The following is a 6,649-nucleotide window of genomic DNA, read 5'->3' on the forward strand; positions in this document are numbered from 1 at the left end:
TAGATTGAGCTACTACTCTAGAGGGTTAGGCGTTTATCCAAGAACACTAAATTTTCCCAAAACAGATGGGAATACTATGTTCCACCCGACCATAGAATGACTTCATCCATTCACCTCCATTCCATATTCCAAGCATGAATGTGGGACTCAAACCAAAAGAACCATCTAGGGCATCCCGAGGCTAAACCACCTCACCCTCATCAATAGAAACCATGATTTACTGTAATCCACACTGGATCACTAGGCCAAAATAACATGATCTCCACCAGATCAGTGGGCCAAAACAAGCATGAATTCCACCGAATTTCTCCACCTACACCGTGAGGAATTTTCCTATCTCCTAGTCTCTCAGGCTTTACTGCAATCCATAGTATGATCTAGGGATCACTAGGCTCTAAATTGAGACTCCACTCTCTAGGATTTACTGTATATCTTGCCATTCACCATTAAGGATTCTGAGGCCTAATAAAGGGAAACCACCTCTAGGATTTACCATATATCCTGCCACTAGCTGGTCGAGGATTCCTAGGCCCACCAAGGCAATAAAAAATCTGGCTTTACCGCAACCCACAGTCTAGTTCAAGGGTTACTAGGCCATGTGTTCTATTATCTAGAGATCCACCTCACTCAACTTTTAATCCATCCGACAATCCAACTCAACCAAAAGATGAGAACCCCATCACACCATGGCTATTCGGAAATGGAAAGGCTAGGCTAAAAACACTGTCACACCTAGCAAAACCCATGCCATAACAACAAAAAACCACATGCAATACCATGCATGCCAAATTTAGTAGGGAAAACACACATGCAAATCGATACCTGCAAATAATCCTGCTGTAGCTACTTGATCCCGCTCTTCCTTGCTTGCTGCTTCCTTCCTCTTGCCTTCTTTGCCTTTCTTGATCCAATGCCAAAATGCTCCAAGAAAAATCTAAGTGTCCAAGAGTGAGAGAGAGAGAGAGAATAATGAGAGAGATCCAAAACTAAATTGACAAAAGGTATCAACTGATCCTTAAAATCGTTTTTATAAATTAGGCCTATGTTTTCTTCATTTTCCACCTCACATGCAACCTGTGACCTTTCACCTTCCTTTTCTCCTAATTTCCGTTATTTTCATAAATAAATGTGCCAAAAATTGCCATTTTTCCTTTCCAAAGCCTTAGCCATTGCCTTTTGCCAATTTCCTTAGCCATAATAAACCAAATGAACACCCACTAGGATGTTTTTCCTAACATTCAACATGGAATAAGTGTCCCATCAACTATGGTTATTATTTTTCCTTTATTAGCTTTATTACATGGAATTTTCACTAGGGTTGTTACAAAACCCTCTTCCTTGGGGGACACCGTCCTTGGTGTTCAACCACACCTATACCTCAACAAAAATTCTGAAAAGAAAACATACTTCCCATGGAGCTTTATAACATAGATTGATGCAATAATTACAATCATCACCCTACTGAGAAGCAAACCAACATGACGCCATAACAACATAATAACATGACACCCATACCACTTATTGGAGCTTTATAGCATATCTCATGGCGGTATTTACATCCATATACATATGTACATATATCAAAACATCACACAAACATATGCCAAAACATATACCAAACATCATACCAAAACTGCTTTGCCTCAAATGACAAACAATGAAGGATACATAGCCCACATTTTATTCGCCATATCCCATGTAGCTTCATCAGGCCGAAAGTGCTTCCACTGCACTTTAACCTGCTCAATTTCTCGGTTATGGAGCATGAGCACATTTTTCTGCAATATACATTGAGGCTTCGGCTAGAATTATCCATCTGACTCCACCTGCAATACAAACCAGTCAATCACATGATCAACATATTTAACATACTTCTTAAGCAATGACACATGTAAAACATCATGGAATTTCACTGTCAGAGGCAGTGCAAGTTGATAGACTATTGGTCCGATCCTCGTAATAATCTTGAAGGGTCCACAAAACCGGGTGCTAGCTTGGCACACGATCCAATATGCAAGGAGATCTTCTTCGGTTTGATGCACAAGTACACTTGTTCTCCAACCTGGAACTCCTTGAACAACCTGTTCTGATATGCATAGCTCTTCTACCTATCCCGTGCCGCCTTTAGATTCTTCTTGATTACCTGCATTTCCCACTCCATGTCTTCCAACATGTCTAGTATAATCATCACCTTGTTAATTGGATCACTCCAACTGATGGGAGTATTGCAACTCCTCCCATACAATGCCTCAAACAGACTCATCCTTAAGGATTCCTGATACCCATTGTTGTAAGTGAACTCTACTAGTGGAAGGTACTCTTCCCACTTTTGATGTTGATGCATAATGTACATACTCAACATGTCCTCCAATATCTTATTGACCCTCTTAGTCTATGCATTTGTTTGCAGATGATAAGCTATATTGAAGGCCAAATCTATGCCCAAACCTACAAACAACTCCTTCCAAAACTTGAAAGTGAACTTCACATCCCTGTTTGACACAATATTCTTTGGGACCCATTAAATCTAACCACATCCCTGATGAAGACCTGTGCTACATCACTTGCTAAGAATGTAAACTTTACTAGAATGAAGTGCACAACCTTTGTCAACCTGTCCATAATGACCATGATGGAATCAAGTTGTCTCACTATCCTCGACAAACCTGTGACAAAGTCCAACGAAATGACCTCCCATTTTCACTATGGAATCACGAACGACTGTAGCAGTCCACCTGGATGTTTACTCTCTTCCTTCACATGATGAAAATCCAAATATCTAGCCACAAACTCTGCTACATGCTTGTTCAGATTCAACCAATAATAAAACTTCTTCACTGCGGTCAATATCTTCTGATAGCTTGGGCGACCTGAATATGGTTTCGCATGAAACTCCCTCAAGATCACCTTCTTGAGTTCACTATTGTTTGACACATATAACCTGTCCCTAATTCTAACCAATCCATCTGTTGTGAGATGATAGTCCACATCCTGTGCACCTGAGCCTATACCTGTACCACTACCTGTACATGTACCTGTACTACTACCTATTCTTGTACCTATACCACCACATGTACCTGTACCTGTACCTGTACCACCACCTGTACTTGTACCTGTACTCTGCTGCAACCTGTGCATAATCTCCATATACCTGACATCTTGCTGACCTGCCTGCAAGATCCTACCTTATAGATTTGTCCCATAGGAACTCATAGCTATTGTATGATTTACCTATACCCGCTTGCTAAGAGAATCTACGACCTTGTTCTCCTTTCTTTTTATGTATTTGATTTCAAAATCAAACTCATTGATCGTGGACAACCATCTAGTTTTCCTGGCGTTCAGATTCCACTGGTTAAACAAGTATCTCAACCCACTGTGATCACTCATCAATACAATCCTCTTGCCAAGAAGATAGTGCCTCCACATCTTCAATGCATGTATGATCACTGCTAGCTCAAGATCATGCGTTGCATATTTCTTCTCGTGCTCATTCAGTTTCCATGTTTCATAGCACACTACCTATCCTACCTGCATAAGAAATCCACCAAGTCCTCTCTTGTAAGCATCTGTACATACTACAAAATCTTTGTCTAGATCTGCAATCTTTAACACCGATGAATGTGTTAGAAATTGCTTAAGCCACTCAAAACTTGCCTCACACTCCTCTGTCCATTCAAACTCCTTACCTTTCCTTTGCAATGATGTAATAGGATAAACAATATGTGAGAAGTTCCTGATGAACCTCCTATCATAGCCTGCCAACCCCATGAAGGATCTCACCTTATCCACATTCCTGGGAGCTTCCCACTCCATGAAAGCTCTTATATTATATAGATCCACTGCTATGCCCTCCTTGGAGACAACATGCCCCAAGAAATGTACCTCAGTCTGAAAGAATCTGTACTTGCTAGTCTTAGCATACAATTGATGCTTTCTCAACAACCTTAACACTGCTACCAAATGCTCGACATGCTCTTCCTCATTTTTAGAATATAATAATGTCATCAATGAACACAATAACAAACTTATCCAAATATGGATGCAACATACTATTCATCAAGAACATAAAGGTAGCTAGAGCATTAGTAAAAAATAATATGTAATATTCCTAATTAGCTATGGCTAATTGGAATATTAGATTTTGTTCAATTTTTGTCTTCTATAGTTATTTGTAAACAAAAAAGTGAGGAAGGAGGACATAACTCACTTTAGATAAAAAGTCACTTCCTAGGTAACACAATGTTGTGACTTAAAGGGGAGCCAAGGGGGCCACAGGGGGATGCAGAAATGGAGCCCACACAGACACATGGAGAGACTGCGTAGGAGGGAAGAACACGTGGCAAGAGGAGAAGCACGCAGGAGGAGGTGAGCCTAGAGATTGTGAGAGGCAGAGGCTATAAAATAGAGAGGAGCCCCCTCATTTTGGATCATTCAGTTACGTGCATTTTGAGCTAGTCGTTTTGACTTCTGAGCATGCTGGCTGTTTAGCTGGTCTGCAGCACTGTTTAGTGCATTGAGTGTCTCCGTTCGAAGATCTCACCCTTAGTCCCGGGGGACTTTGAGTGCCTGCTCGGGCAAGGTATTTCCATCGGTATTTCAGCAGTAGTTTTATGAGCATTTTAGCAGCAATTTCATCATCATTTTGGAGGACTGTGCAGCACTTGGAAAGGGACACAGTTCTTTTTGGTTGTAGTGCTGGATTGGGGTTTTGCTGGTGGAGTTATGTTGGGAGATTGAGCAGGGGTCCAACTCTTGTCTCATTGGAGGATTTTGGCAGGGTTTCAGGTAGTGTTTCAGGCAGAGTTTAGAGGGGTTTTCTTCAGTGGTAGCGCAGGGCATTGAGGAACTACGCAGAACCCCAAGAGGGTGTTTTTCGGGGGTCGGCCATTCTAGGAAAGCTTTCTAGATTTTTCTGAGTTTCTTGAGTAGAGCCCAAATCCATAGTTTTAGCTTTTTCCGAGGAGGGGAGCAGCCCCAAGTCATCATTTGTTTTCTAGCAGCAGCAGCAGCACATCAGTGGCATCCACATAGAGAGGCCATTCTTTTCATTCTGAGAGTATTTCTTCACTTGCCTTGTGCAAGTTGAGGTGTCATCTATCTAATCACCTCTTGTACTCATTTTATTGCTCAGTATAATAAAATGGCTTAGCATTTCTTGCTGCATTTCTTGTGTATCTGCTTATATTTCCGGTTTACATTATTATATGCTGTTCCACTGTTATTTTATCACTTCTGGGTTATTATATCATTTGCACATATTTGGTTGGAGTTTTTGCTGGGGTTTGAGGAATATTATGGGTTAGGAATATTACATAATAGAACTACAACAAACTCATAATTCCCATACCTGGTCTGGAAAGTTGTCTTGTAAATTTCCTCCTCTTTAATGCATACCTGATGATATCCATATCTCAAATCAATCTTCGAGAACAAGGTTGCTCCCTTCAACTGATAAAATAAGTCATCAATCCTCGACAACATATACTTGTTCTTGATGGTCAGTTTTTTCAAGTGTGTGTAGTCAATGCATGATCTGGGAGTACCATCCTTCTTCTTCACAAACAATATACACTTGGCTTAATGCATCCATTGTCAAGAATGTCATTGAGTTACAATTTTGACTCTACCAAATCAGGTGTTCTCATCCTGTAAGGTGCTTTTGATATTAGAGCTTCCCTTGGCACCAACTCAATAGAAAAGTCTACTTTTTTGTGAGGTGGAAAATCTGAAATCTCTGCGGGAAATATATCCTCAAACTGCTATAGGACTGGGTACTTGCTCAAAACATCCGCATCCTCAACTTCCTTACCTTTGTCACTAGAAATATGCACTGCAAATAACACACACCCTTTTCTGTGACTGCGCTTTGCCTGTATAGCTATCACCATCCTAACTAATGTGACTTTCTTCTTTCCTTGTAAGAATTTTGGTTCCCTATTGTCATCCAAGTGCTCAATGGATTTTTCATAACAATCCACCTTGGTCCTATGAAGGTACAAACAATCCATGCCACACAACATACTGTATGATCCCAATGGTAATACATTCAAATGTACCACGTTAGTAATACCATTCAAATCAAATGCACACGATTTACCCAATGATGAACCCACTTCTTTGCACCTTTAGCCAACTGCACTAACCAAGACTCTACATGCACTTCTTTATTCAAAACACACTTATCCACCAAGTCAGGACTAACATAACTATAATTAGATTAAGGGTCAATCAAAATAGAAACAACTTTCTCACAAATCTTACAGGCCATCTCAATCATAAATGGTTGATGGTCTTCCTGTCTGTTATCCAGTGCTGCATAGATACGAGGAACACTCTGACCAACGTCCCCAATAGTCTGTGCCTTCTGTGCACTATATATCTGATGTATACCACCCTGATTCTATGGACAATCTCTCTTAAGGTGTTCCTTACTGCATGTCCAACACTCCAATCATCCAATACTAATCACCTCTATGCTGCTGCTGTGACCCATGTCCCTGTTTAGCTGCATTGAAATTCTTTTGTGGTGCGACATTTTCTTTCTCTTCTGCATTCTGAGGCATTTATATTTTTTACTTCCATTTACCTTTACCTTTATCTTTCCCTTTCCATCCTTGCTGAGATTCAATCTTACACTTCAAGTGCT

The sequence above is a fragment of the Pinus tabuliformis genome, chromosome 6 (genome assembly GCF_031772625.1).
Source record: "Pinus tabuliformis cultivar Carrire ecotype Pingquan chromosome 6, CPIR1, whole genome shotgun sequence".
NCBI classification, from domain to species: Eukaryota; Viridiplantae; Streptophyta; class Pinopsida; order Pinales; family Pinaceae; genus Pinus; species Pinus tabuliformis.